The sequence below is a fragment of the Pseudopipra pipra genome, chromosome Z (genome assembly GCF_036250125.1).
Source record: "Pseudopipra pipra isolate bDixPip1 chromosome Z, bDixPip1.hap1, whole genome shotgun sequence".
NCBI lineage: Eukaryota > Metazoa > Chordata > Aves > Passeriformes > Pipridae > Pseudopipra > Pseudopipra pipra.
In genome coordinates this window covers 37,927,284-37,941,447 of record NC_087581.1, presented here as the reverse complement: position 1 = coordinate 37,941,447, position 14,164 = coordinate 37,927,284, and the positions used below count along the sequence as shown (strand labels likewise).

The window sequence follows — 14,164 nt, the reverse complement described above, 5'->3', positions numbered from 1 at the left end:
AAAACTGGAGCACTAGTGGGCACTTGGCTCTCACAGTAACACTTCGGGAGGCCGTGAAAGCAGCCATGGGGCATCTGAGATAGCGCTGGGGAATGTCTCCAGCATTAGACAAAAATCACATTTGGAGAAGATGTACTACTCCTATCTTAGTAAAGAGCATCAGGCTATAGTCACAAAATACCTATTTCAGACAGTGCCATTTTTGGGACTGGACCACAGTCACAGGCAGGGAGGGAAGCAGAGATTTCCATTATTTCGTTATGGTGTCAGACAATATTCTGGGGAGTTCCTTTTCCAATAATTTTGCCTTTGCAACCTAAATGACATTTGCTGTGCCAGGAAGCTAATAATGATGAAAGACTGAAAACAGCATGGATTCTGGTATCTCTGACAAATCTGCTCTTACCCCACGTCCCATTTCAAGATTGCACACCACACTTCTTCAGTGATGATACAGGTTTTGGTGGACATAGTAGGTCACTGGCGCAAAGAATATCCTTTTGAAGAAAAACCTATTTTTTCAGCCATATCTGCATTTTTAGATGGCATTAGCAGAGTACCAATATAAAACAAGTTATTTCAATTAACTAGCTCTTAAAGCAGAAATATTTTTTCTTAAAGACAGATACTGTATGAGGCATTGCATTGGAAAAAAACGAAAAGTTATTTGTCTACGCTGATGAAATTTTCATCTGTCTACTGAACAAAACTTATGGTATTACGTTGTGGCAGTTTGAGCTTCAAACTATGACATATGTTTAGATGGTATTCCACAATGTTTTTTTTCTGATAGCATTAATAGTCCCAGTTTTGCCAACATTTGACACTTTTGCCTGTGCTTTTACCTAAGTATTTGCAGATTTTAGATCTATGTTCTCTAAGGCTTTTGGCAGTTTTCTGTGACTTTTTTTTTTCTTTTACTGTAGTAAACATGCAACAAGTAGTGGTTTCTGGAGTTACAATTTTTTCCAAATGGGTTCCAGCTTCTCCTGACTTATCAGATTCAAGGAAGGAATGAGAGATTAGTGCAAAGTGAGGGCAGGGAGGTGAGAATAATGTAGCCCTAGGAAACTCAAGGCTTTGTTTCAGGTCTGTGTAGTAGGACAGACAGTATGAAGTGGAAGATGAAGATCCATCTTGAGGTCTGAGTCACAAACAGCATAGAGGTATCTCCCAAGATGTAGTATTCTCTCAGAGCCTTTGAGGAGATCAAGAGCCATATATTACTTGGCTACCTAGCTACTATTTTCAGGGTGGCAGTGGAAAAGATCTTGCTGAGGCCTGTGAGAATGATTAAATGCAACCTTAGGCAGAAGACTGTGATGATATAGACAATCTGGTCCCTAAGGGAAGCTTGGTGGCCTCAGCTAATTCAATTTATGGGCTGCTTTCCTTATTGCAGAAATCCTAGGAGAAACTTGCCTTCACCAGCAGCTTGATCCACAAAAGGTGCTAAGTTTTTCCAGCTATGAGTAATTTCATGTAAAGTTTTGGGTGCTTGCACCTCTGAAACTCAAGCCTTACATCTGATGCATGAAGAATCTCCAGGGGCATAAAAGTGATTGAAAGAGAGGAAAAAAAACAACAAACCCAAACTTCATAAACATTAATTACAGACCATCATCAGTATCTAAGCAGCATGATAGCATAACAATATGTCAGTTGTCACTTTGTAGCATGCAAGTTTTATTCCCAAATTACCCCAGTAACCTAAATAAGAAGGGAAAAATGCACAAAGAATATGGCCATCTGGAATACATAATGTGGAAAGATCTGCAATGCATTACATGGTCTGGAAAGTGGCTGGTCGAATTCCAGAGAACTAAGATAGACTTCAAAGTCTGGCCGCACATCAGTGAAACTGCTGATCAACTCAGATATTTAAAGTGGGTGTAGATGAATGAATTTATTATGTTTTTTATCTGTTGCATTCATATGGGAAAACATGTCTGCAGACAGGTTCTCTGCTGATTTCATGCTTGCTTCTTTTATTTAAACTGTATACTATATTTTCAAAATTTTATATCGTATTGCAGTTTTACAAAAAGAGTATTTTCCTACCATTTATAATGCCATTATACAAGAGAGAAAAAAACCAAAAAAGCCCAAACAATTGTAAAGAGTAAGACATGACTCAAATACCTAAAAAAAAAAAAAAATTTGTGCTTTTAATTTTAAAATAATGAAAGACAAATCAAGCTGGGTTTCCACATTTGCTCTGTTTTTAACTAAACCCAAAAACATCCATCATTTGGGATTTGTCATATTTTTAATTCAAAACAGCTTCTTCCTAAATTAATTGATATATCTGACTCTTATTCACCCAGACTTCCAGCCTCTCTACTTTTTGCTGTAGAAAGGGAAAGAAAGATGAAGCCATATACTTCATTATTTTCAGGTGCTGATCCTAGAATCATGTGCATCAGACCTGGAATTTGATGTGTTCAAGGCATATTTTACTGAGTGTATGAATGAAACCATGAATCTCCAAACTTTTATCATCTCTAATGGGACAACTGAGTTATTCTACTCTTCTTTCTCCTCTATTAAATGGTGGTTTTATTACATGAGCTCATATAAACCATCCTTCACTTGGCTCTCCAAAGCTAAAACTACTCAAACTAGGCATGATCTTACTATTTAACCTAATATTTACCTAATTTACTGAATTTAACTATGAGTCATAAATAGATTATTTTTACTGTAAGGTAAAAAAATTCTGCTCATGACAGTTTTTTCATAAATTAGCTAGATCATGTTAGCTTTTATACTGAGTATTCTTCACTGTGGAGTTCAAAGTTTCCTGTTTATACAGTGCAAGTGTCAAGTAAACTGCTGGGAAAGTTGATTTTAATTGACTTTTAATTATTCTGCAATACATGATAGAAATTATAGTGTAATACACACATAGTACTGGCTGCAATGGAGTAAGAGAACTGTCCAAGGGAAATTCATTTGCGAGTGGGTTTTTGACCGGGCCTGTAACAAAATCCCAGTTTAGTTCATGCAGTTTTCCATTCTTCAGCTAGACTAGCACCCACTCAGGAAGATGCAGCAAAATTCCTTCAAGTACTGTCAGTAGCTAGATCAGCAAATACAGCACAGCAGAAATTGCACTCGCTCTTAAAACTGTCTTTTCCCATTCAGGAAGATAAGAATAACTATCTCAAAATTGTGCTGAGCTTGGAAGACAAACTATTTTCTCCACAACCTTTTTCCAACCCATTAATGGAGTCACTGAGGAAGATGGATATATTTCTGTAAGGGGAATGTGTTTAAGGACTGCTAGCTGCAGTTAGAGTGGACTTCAGGCAACTCTGACTATAGCCCACTTGATATGGCAATTACCATCTCCCTGCCAGGGGCCTTCCTCCTCTCTGAAGCCTTTTCAGTGATGCATTCTTTACCAAAGCCTCAAAAGCTGAGGTCTGATGTGATTTACGTCATTCTTGCCAACATCTTTGAAACATCCATAAGGGCAATCCCTGTGGACATTTGACTCATCAGCTTCCTGTTTTTCCTGAAACCCAGATGTAAGAAATAATATACTATGGTTGGAGAAAAAAAAAAAAAAAAAAGAAAAAGTTGGCTGAGCATTTCAAAACCTTCAGACACCACGGAAGTTTGGGTGTCATTTTCCTCATGTTTCGCTCATACCTTTAAAAGAAGAGGAAAGAAAAACATGTACTTAATCAAAATCCCTGTCATACTTCCTGAGCCTATGTGTTTTGCAGATGGTAAGACTTAGAAGTCAGATTGATTTTAAATCAATGTTAAATAAAGAAGAGCATCTGCTTCATGTAGTCAAAATATATGCTATAGTCCCAGTCATCTGACCCAGCTGCTGATGGCACCACTGACTCAGTACAGGGAAAGTGTAGTGGTAGCACAATGAACACCACCTCAGCCAAGTGGGACCCTATAGCTTTAGAAAAACTATCTAAAACTCAAGACTTTATTTACCGCACCTTGGCACAAGACACTGGATGAAGGGAGTAACTCCTTGTAAAATCCATAAAAATTTCTTCTTCATTGTAGCAAGAGATCCAAAAAACCCAACTGCTAAAATAGCTGACATTTCCAAAATGACTGCTTAGATAGTATCTAAGCTTTGTTGTCTGGTTGCAGTCTCATTGTCTTTTAAGCAAAGGAGTGCAAAACCAAAATGGGCTTGGATAATTGGCTGGAACACATTATTCCCTTGTACAACTTGCTATTTGCAGTAAAGAGATTCCTGTTTGAATGGAAGGAGTGGAGCTTTATTTGCCTTCAAGAAAGGCTAGTAGCCATGAGTACACTGCCATGATCTGTTACAGTTGTTTTCATGCTTGAGAAAACAAAATTTCAAAAACCATTGTCGTGGTTTGAATCTTGTTTTCCCCCAGAGGCTGAGAAAAGTGGTAGACCCCAAGGGGTGGAAACCCTTGGAAGTTTTGAAATTCTGCCCAATGGGCGCTCCTGCAGAAATGTAAACATATCACAACCAGACCGGAAGAGAAGAGTTGTAGTTTTTGGTTGTTGAGAAGAGGTGGCCATGTTGTAGAGCCACGAGGTAGGGGCTCTGTGCCCCTTGGGGCCTCTGGCCCCCTCCCAGCCCCTGGCTGGGGGGCTGCAGGGACCTGGAACAGCATAAAGCTGGGCTAGGTGCCTGTAGTTATGCCGGGAGATGCTTTTCTCCATGGGCACAGACAGCAGCCGGGACTGACCAGAGAAACGGTGGCAGAGAGCCAGGACTGATAAGGACCTGAACTGAAGGAGCAACAGAAACATGCAGCACCGCAGAGAAGACTCCTGGAAGACAGAGCCAGGAGAAAGAGAGCCAGCAGCTGAGAGACAGAGTTTGGGGTAAGACTGATACCAGATTCCCCAAAACTCCCTTGGAGACCCTCTTGGAGAAGAGGGACATGGACTCCTATTTAGGAGAAGAGTTTTAGACATGCAGCACCGGAGAGAGAGAGCTGAGAAGCTCAAAAGACGTCCCGGAGCTGGACTGGGACGGCCAGATGGAATGCGGGGGGAGTTGACCTTCCCCCCCCCCTTGCACTGCTGCCCTGGTGGCAGCCTGCGAGGCAGTGGCACAAAGGCCCTGCAAGAAGGAGCTGAGTCTCCTGGAGATACCAGACCTTCACGAAGACCCCCCTGTGTCTTCGTGATATGACGTGGTGATACGACCTTGTCTGGGGTTACGAAGCCCACGGAAGACCCCTCGGTTGAGGCGATGGGGCCGAGGGAATTTGATATCTCCCTCGTTGAGTGCTGGCAGAAAGCCAGCTATCAGCTGCTGCATGTGGAGAAGACAGAAAGACTGCTGCCTCAGAAGATCCTGCTGCTTAAGGACTGGAAGGGATCCGTCCTTCTTTCCCTCCTGGACTTTTATTTGGAGGGGAGAGGAGACCTGATCCACTGTAAATACTATATGTCATGGTAGAGATAGTTTGTAATCATGTGTATAATGTGATGTTATATTTATTTGTACAGTCATTGTAATATATTACCATTCCCCCACTTTGAGTCTGGTGTGTTTTGTCTGGAAAAAACCCATCTCACATTAGGTTGAGATGTGGGAGGGGGGATGGAGCTAGGGAATTGGATTTGGGGACTATCTCAAACCATGAAACCATAAAAGTAGTACATAGAGAATAAACATGATAGTTGATATGAACAATGTATCAGCAACTTGAAGACTAACTTTTTATTAAGTCATCCAGAAAAACGTGCAAATTATTATGATATTTACAAAAATACAGGTTCACTTTGAGAATGAACCATCCACAGAAATGTTTCCTAGATAATTAGTTTCGAAAAAAAATAGTTCAACCAGCTGTAAAAAGGTGTGAAAAGCATGCTAAACTAAGAACAATAACACGAAACTATGTGCAATAATGTTCTAAAGAGTCAGATACTGGATGTAGCTGCTTTGAGAAGCTGTTTGGAACTCAGGTCAAAAGATATTGGGTGTTTAGATAAAAGTTGAGAATCACTCCAGTTAATTATAATGGGATTTGACCTTAAGGCCTCTCCAGTCCTACTTTAGAAATTGGACTGAGGGCTGTTTAACAGAAGCACAAGCTAATATTACATCCTCAGAGAAAGTGCTAACCGGTAAGAGGGAAAGGTGCTCCAGGCCTGAAGAAACCTCTCAAAACTAAGGCCTCTCTTGCAGAGTCTCTAGGACACAAGAATCTTTGTTTTCTGAGCATTTTCTGGCACACCAAGGTTTTATTTTGGCAGATATTGACCCAGTAATTTTGAGGGCAAATTAAAGCTTTGACTTTCCTATCAACTATCTACTGCATATTGAAAGCATACTCAGCCTTGTCTATGCTTGTTAAAACATATTATTCCAAAGGTTCTAGAGTAACTTTTGGAGTCAATTTCATGGATCCTAGCTACAGATCTTTTCAAGACCTTCAGGCATTCCAGATTACCTTCATGGCCATTTAAAAGAAAGGAGGGGGAAAAAATCAGCTGTATCTTCTTCTTGCTAACAACCCAAAAATTTCTGCTTAGTAGACAGCAAAAAAAAAACCCTTATCCTAACATAGTTGTGGGTTTTGAAGCAAAACTCTGTATTATGAAAATTAGGAAGGGAGGCAAGTGTGTAGTAGAAAAAATGTCCATATATAAAAGAAATACATTAAAGCTAGCACTAGAAGGAGAAAGGGAGAGCTTGAGAAAAGTCCTAAGTTACTCATCTGAGGTGTTTCTTGGGTTATAAGGTCTTGCATGTCTTAAAATCATCACATTTGGCAGTCAGTCAAGACCAAGCTTGGCAGTCACTGTTACTAAAAGTCTGAAAGCGGGACACTTATCTGTTGTGTTTAGTTTTACATGCATGCGTTTCTCTTTCATCTTCCTCTCCTGCTTCATATTTTTCCTTTCCTCATTTAAATGTTCCAATTTTTAGAATGTTCTAATAATCCTTTGAAGCATTCAATTTCCTCTTTGCCAATCTAAGCCAAAACACAGGCTATATTCCATTTGACTGATGTTTGACCATGAGGATGTTTTGTATCTCTGCTTGCATGCGCACACCCACCCCCACATACATACAATGCAGGCGCACACACAGCACACTTTAAAAAAGCACCAATCTGTTACAAATCTGAAAGCAATCTTCAGCCCAAATTTTTCAGGAGCTCCTTCAGGGACTTACTCAATGGCAATAGGAGGAATATTCCTTGTGTTCACACTTATTTAATGGAGAAACATCTAGATTGCTTTCAGAGCACCATCCAGCAAAAGATTGTGTGTCCCACTAAAAAACTAAGGTTTTTTTGAGAGCCAGTGATGATGAAAAGCTGTACTTATTTTGCCATGCAAAGTGCAATTTAATGTGTACTCCCCTTAGGAGGTGACATGAAAAAAAACCTAGTCTTCTGATCTAATGCCCAAAATATATTGCATTTATTTGCTTTATATATTTTAATGGAAAGAGTTCTTTTGAAAATGTGCATATTTAGACATAAAAACAACCCAAATTAAAATATTTATGTCATAAATGTCAATTCTTCATAAATGAAGCAGTGAAACATGCAGAGCAGGGGCAGGGAGACATTGTTAAGCAGGCACCCACTTTGTAAAGGTGTATTCCAGCAGCAAATATTTTAAAAAGTAAATCTATTATTTACATCATTGAAGGGATATTATCTTTTTGTGGGTGTTGGCCATTTCTTGTCTCCTTTTGTTGGTTTCAAGGAAAATCCTGGTGCCATTATCATGGTCTCTTGGCATTCTTGCAATGACCAACCTCCACATGCTTCTCCAGTCCCCCATCTTAGGCAAGAGCTATGCAATTTCCTCTTGAGCCTGCAGTGACTCAGGAGGATGAATGTCCAGAAGGGAAGAAAGGGCAGAGCCTGGAAACCCCTGTGAGAGTTTAATTCTTCTACAGTCTTTTTCCATGGTGTTTTCTTTTGCAGCCTGTTGGATAAATGAGAAAAAAAGTTGCAGAGCAATGGGAGCTCATTTGTACAGAACAAAACTGTCAGATTCTGCCTATGTATAGGTGGTTTTATGTAAAGACCCCCATTTTTTTCTGATTGTCTACTAAAAACCTGCATGTTCTCTAGCAAGTTGCTTGTTTCCATCTCGAGTAAAGCACTGACAAATTTTGTTATTTGTTTCTGATTTCCAAAAGGCTCTCCTGCAGCACAATCAGTACATGACATGAGGCATTTTAATCCAATCAGTATGCTGCTCCTTTCCCAAAAAAACAACCAGTAAGATACCCATGATTCTTTTTTTTCATGAAGAGGAAAGATCACTGAGATATAAGAAGAGAACACAAAAGGAGTACTTCTTCCAGATAGTCCATGATCAGTCCCTGATGAGTTTTCCTTACTTCTTTCTTCGGGAAGCCCCAACTTGGCTACAGACAAAAAGAAATACACAGGGAAAGCTATGTATTCGGCTGAGGATAACACACCTGCACTCTCCCAGGAATGCATTTTAACTGTGCTGCATTCTAGTCCAAAAATTATTTGGCAGAAGCCTTACTAACAATTTTTTGCTTTGCATTTTGTATCTAGCTTTACAAATGATACAGGGAATAGTGAAGCCCAGACTCCAGACTAAATGAAGAGGATCAGTAAACACATATATATCTCTTTCTCGATATCTGATTGAAGAATAGTCAGTCTTGTCCCCAGAAGTTCACAAAGATGTTAGAGGATCTCAAGAGTGAACTTGATGCCCAGGCACAATATCATGTGCTTTCTGATCACTAGTCAAAATCTGAAAGCTATATATAGCTTTACAAGAATTGCACGTAGCTAAGAATATTTCTAAAATTTATAGTTCTAAAATTTATTCGAGCCTCATGTTGGGCGCGATTTGTCTTAAGTGCGAGACAAAGGTTTCCATTTAAAGACTATTTACCGTGCCCCATGAGGAAGTGGACCAAGGTAGAAGACGCCATCCAGTACCTAAGAGAATTGGCATTGTTGGAAGTCATGTATGATGACTCTCAATACGATCCCATCGCTGATGACCCAGAGAAATGTGTGCAATTAATATTTTCAAGACATATCATTTTTTATTGTCCCTATACTCTCTGGAAATTACCCTACAGTGGAAAAATTAAAAGTCAATACAATTCTATATGTAACATTGCATTCTACATGAATGCACAGGAGAAAATTCAGCTTCCTAAGTGTGCTTTCTATGGATAGAAACAGAACAACCACTGCTTTAGAGCCATACCATCCTATATGATATGAAAGTAGCAGAAATCACTTTTTGGCTCTGAAATTCTGTTTACTTTGTGAACCCAAGTAAATTTATCAGCAAGAGACAGAGTATAGGGAAAAAAGAGACTGGTATAAATCAGGAAAAAACTCTGTAGCAAAGGCTTCTTTCACATAAATAATGTCACACAAATAAACTAAATCTGTGAAAAGATGTCACTAGCCCCATGCTATTCATCAGAGACAGGAGAGCTATTCTAAGCTGCTGACTTTCAAATAATAATGTCATTAATAAGTATTTTCTTAATAGAACCTCAGTTAAGCAAATTTCTCAAAGTATACATTCACTAACAAATCCTACCAAATAGTTCTAACATTTAAATTAAGGATTTTATAATTATAAGCAGATTCCATGGGTGAAACAGATTTTTAGTTTATCCATTTAGTCCACCCCATTTGGGCTTAACAGCATACTTCATAACATGGACACATTTTATGAGATTTGCACAGAGGTTTGCTCTTCTCGTAGCACTTACTTTATATGTAGTAGTTAACATATAAAACATTTATTTTCTGAAATGAGAGGGTGTGGCATTTATTTGTGAAATTAAGAGTCTTGCTGGAGCTTTTTTTGGTATAATATTTGCTCCTTCTGTGTTGATTAATGGGTTAGTATGTTGGCATAAGGTATTGATCAATGCACAAGTGTGAGACCAAACCTGAGCTGTTGCTTGGGTTGTGCTGGATGAAATAAATTCCAACCATGCTTCAGTTATGATCCCTTTCTTCCTTCAAAGAACTATACAGCAGCCAAGTTTATCATAAGCTTGGAAAAAACCCCTGGATTTTACTGGCATATGAATCCTAGGAAACAGCAGGTCCTTGATTCTGTTCCCTGCATGTGAGTGTGCAGCTCTTCTCTCTAGGGACAGTAGGTTACAATGTTTTCAATAATGTAAGTAATTCAAGATATGTTTCTTACTGTAGTTACTGGGCTGTCTCTTAACTGAGAAGAGCAGTTCTTCACACAAAACCATGATAAACAAAAGAGTGAAGTAGAAATGCAGTTCAAAGGCTTCTGACATAACTGATAAATGCTTTTTATATTCCTGTATTCTGTCAGGTATGATATTAAACATTCTCTAGTTGACACTGGCTACAGGAATTTCAAAAATGTAATAAACCCATAGTTTTGCAGTGAAATCACCCATGGTGTGAACAGAGTTTTGAAAAATGATGGATTCCCCTGCTGTATGGAAAAGCCCAAACAGATCTGCTTTGTGGATTTTCAAATGCATAAAATACTTCTCCTGTTCTCATGTGTTTTTCTATAAATCTGTCAATTTAAAATTCATTCAGGATGATACAAAGTGCATTAGCTTCTGTATACTTGAGACTACGCATTTAAAATACATGTGCACATTTCTAAGTGAGCTTCAGAATACATTGCTGTTCTTTAGCTGATGTAAAGTTAGCCTGTTAAATTGCAAAAATCAATTTTTTACTGTCTTTTTTTTTGCAGATGAATATCTCCATGACAAATAGTATAGGAAAACAATATATTACAGAATTCTTTAATTGCTTACCCTATTGTGAACATTTAGTTATCACCAGATTTCTTATGCGACTGCATGGAGTATCTCAAGTCTAGATACCTACAAGTATCTTGGGAAAAGCAGTGTTACACACCTTGATGAGTTCATATTTATAAATTTAAAATGTTCAGGTACAAGGAGAATTAATATTTTAAAGACAATTTGTGGGTTGCTTAAGGAATTTTTGTGTGCAAACATTGCCCAATAAGGAGAGTAAAAAAATATGTGCTTTCCAGCTAAATGTACCCAATAAACTGTAAATGACGCAAAACACATCTGGATTCAGATTTTGCAATGCACTCCATAAATGAATTTTGATTAGTCACAGGTTTGCAAATCTACAAAGCAAAGTTGTCTCCAGTGTCTCTGAATGTGGAACCTACTTGTGGTACTCTGCTGGAGACCCTGCAAAATTTGTATTTCACCAGCTTTGTGAACTTTTCTGTGGCTGTATCTGAACTGTACTTTGATTTTTGTCTTGCTCAACATAAAGCAAAAAAACAAAATTCAAAGCTAAAAATTCTGTATAGGCAGAAGTAGGAGAAAATGACCATTTGAAAAATCATGGCTCCACAGTCAAATTTGCATAGGACTACTCTTTTGTTTTTATTTGCCCTGCAATACATGAACAATTTGTATTTTGAAACTCAAGCACAAACACTGGAATCAGGATTTAAACCATGAGGTTTTAAAAACCTCTTGCATCCAAAAGCTGCTCAGATCTGTATCACTGTAACTAGCATTTTCATTTCATTTGTCATAAGGAAACAATCTCAATCCAGTACTTTGTTATTGCTCCAAGACTGTCAGAAGATATTTCGGTCCATATCTGGATGTATAGAGGTGATCTCAGTGGAGAGGGATAAAATATTGTGAGGTAAGAGGGCAGACATGAGAAAAGAGAAAGCAAGAAGAGAAGGGTGCTTGGAAGTAGGTCTTACTGTCAGTAAGTCAATATCCAGTCATTCCCTTCCTGATGCTCAGTAAATAGAGTAAATATTGTGTTCATCAGAGTCAGAACTTCAGCGTGACTTTCCTTTTGCTAAAAGAAAGAGAAGAAATTTGCCCATAACGATTTGTGAGCTTGAGTGCAACTAGAATAAATAAGCAGAGAAACTTTCTGGCATTCAGAGTCTCTTTTGGGAGAGAGACTTCCTGAGCTGCAGGAAGTATGGGAAACAGAGGACCAAAACCACCTTTGGTTTCTTCCTTTACCTCATCTATTCTAGTTTATCTCTCCGAATGATCTCAAAGAAATTATATGTGTAACCCATTTTGTGATGTTTCAAACATGTCCTAGATGTCAGCCCCCAGTACCAGGGTAGGGAAGTCTGTTTATAGGGAAATGCGATAGCTGCAATTTATGGTCTGATAAAGTCACTTTAATAACTGATTAGAGAGTTAGTAGGTTTCTGGTACTTTGCTTCTACTAACTGCTTTTCTGCCATCAATTGAGATGTCTCATTTTAGAACTTTGAAGATGCTCAGAACAATGCTGGAAGTCAAATGGACTAAGAGCAACCAATAGAGCTGGATTTTAATTTAAACAAGTACAAATACAATTACTATATATGCTTGCTAGAAATTTACCTTTCAAAATATGAAAATCACCACTAAACTATGATGTTCTTTCCAGTGTTTGGGCACATTAAAAAGTTCTTGGTTTTTATGAATGACAGCTCCTTTCACAACTAGAAAACATCTGTCAGGGAAGTTTGGTCAAACCAATCAGGCGCTTCCACAGTCTCTCACTGCACCAGTCAATATTATAATAAATAATAATAATAACAACAATAATAATAATAATAGCAAGAAGCAGCAGATGTTGAGCTCCTACCTTTGGGTTTGCACCAACAACCAAATGAGAAGATCCAGTCGTAACATGTTTGGAGAGGCTGCAATTATTTTGCAGTCTTGTTGCATACCTGAGGCCATAAACTCATCTCCACCTGAAATACTCTGTGCCACAGGTTTTAAGTGACAAAGAAGGGAGTTTGAGTTGGAAAACAAGGACAGGGTTCAGATCTGAAACAGTGGAAGTAGTGGGGTGAAAGAGACAACTGAAGAGCAAAAAGGAGGGGCAGGACTTTTCATGTGGGATGGCACTGTGTTGCATAGATATGCAAGGGAGTATAAGCACGACAGCTGCACAATTACTGGTTTGTCAATGTCCACATAAGAGGTGAGAGACACACTGTGACTGCAGAGCACACACAGAGAAGAGCCAGCTGAGAGCTCAGCCCACACAGTTACTGTGGGCACCTCTAGCACCATTTCAGCTTCATAGCCCAAGGTGTGACAAGGGTGTTGATCCTTCGCTGTGCAGGCAAGAGTGGACCAGAAAGCCTGGATGCCCTTGCCACAGGTCAAACGGGTCACAAGGTAAGGGACTCAGAGCTCACGAATCTGAGCAGATGTGCTCAGCAGTGGAGCAACCCTTCCTGAGGAGTTTCTTAGACAACCTGACTTTCTGACTGGTGAAACTGCATGGGCCTCATCACAAACATTCTGTTTGCTGTGTAGTAGTTGGGTCCAGGCTCATGCAAGGTAGGTGGGTGTTCTAGAAAATATCCAGTCTCATCTCCCTGAGAGAGTAAGGAGAGAGAGACATGCTGGGAATTAAACTGAAAACATACTGGATCCCAGGGCTGCCAATGAATATGAGTAGATGTTGAACTATTTTTGTGCACAAAGCCTGTCTGGCGTGGCTTGTAATGAAGCATAAGAGTAGATGCGATGATACGTGTGTTTTGTCAGGACCCTTTGTTTGCTGTTGCCCCACAGTAGCTGCTAAGCAGGAGAGTCCTAGAAGATACTTACCTGTTTGCAGGCATTTGTCACACATTCCTGGATGCAGAATACAGATGTCTGCAGCAGAGCTTGAACTATAATGAGTGCCTGACACATGCAAGGACAAGGCAGACATCCTCATGTTTAAGAAAGTAAGTCCTACCATGAGAATGAAAAGCTTAGAAGGTGTCTCTGGGAGAGAGAGAGAGAGGTTTTTGGAGACCAGAAAACCTCGATGAGTCCTAGTGCAATGCCGTAATCTGCCAACCAAAAGAACAAAGGATGGGCCTCAAAAGATTGCAGTGGACATGGCTCTACCCTGATTAAACTGGAGAAAAGAATATCATGGTTAAATAGAGACATAGTGAACTCTATTGTAATGTAGTCCTCAGAGTGGAAGTGTACTTGAGGTTCCAGTAGATCATTTTTGACAAAAATAAATAAATTTCTGATCCCTGCTTTCTTCTTCACACATGTGGGTTGCCTGCAGCCACTCTGCATTCACAGGAAGGTTTGACTGGATCTCCAGAGAAGTGCCTAGAGGCTGAACTCTGGTTCTAGTGGAAGATTTTGTGATGAAAACTCAGAACT

At 39.2% G+C, this 14,164-nt stretch overlaps 1 long non-coding RNA gene across 2 annotated transcripts in view; it reads right to left on the bottom strand.

Moving 5' to 3' along the window:
- LOC135407754 (uncharacterized) overlaps positions 1-14,164 on the bottom strand; it is a 61,113-nt gene that overhangs the window by 13,816 nt on the left and 33,133 nt on the right. The window contains exon 3 of one of the 2 annotated variants that reach the window (XR_010427007.1): positions 7,384-7,923. The exons of the other annotated variant lie outside the window; for it this stretch is intronic. This is a non-coding gene — a long non-coding RNA (uncharacterized LOC135407754). Of the gene's footprint in view, positions 1-7,383; positions 7,924-14,164 lie in introns of those variants that run through there. 2 annotated transcript variants of the gene reach the window in all.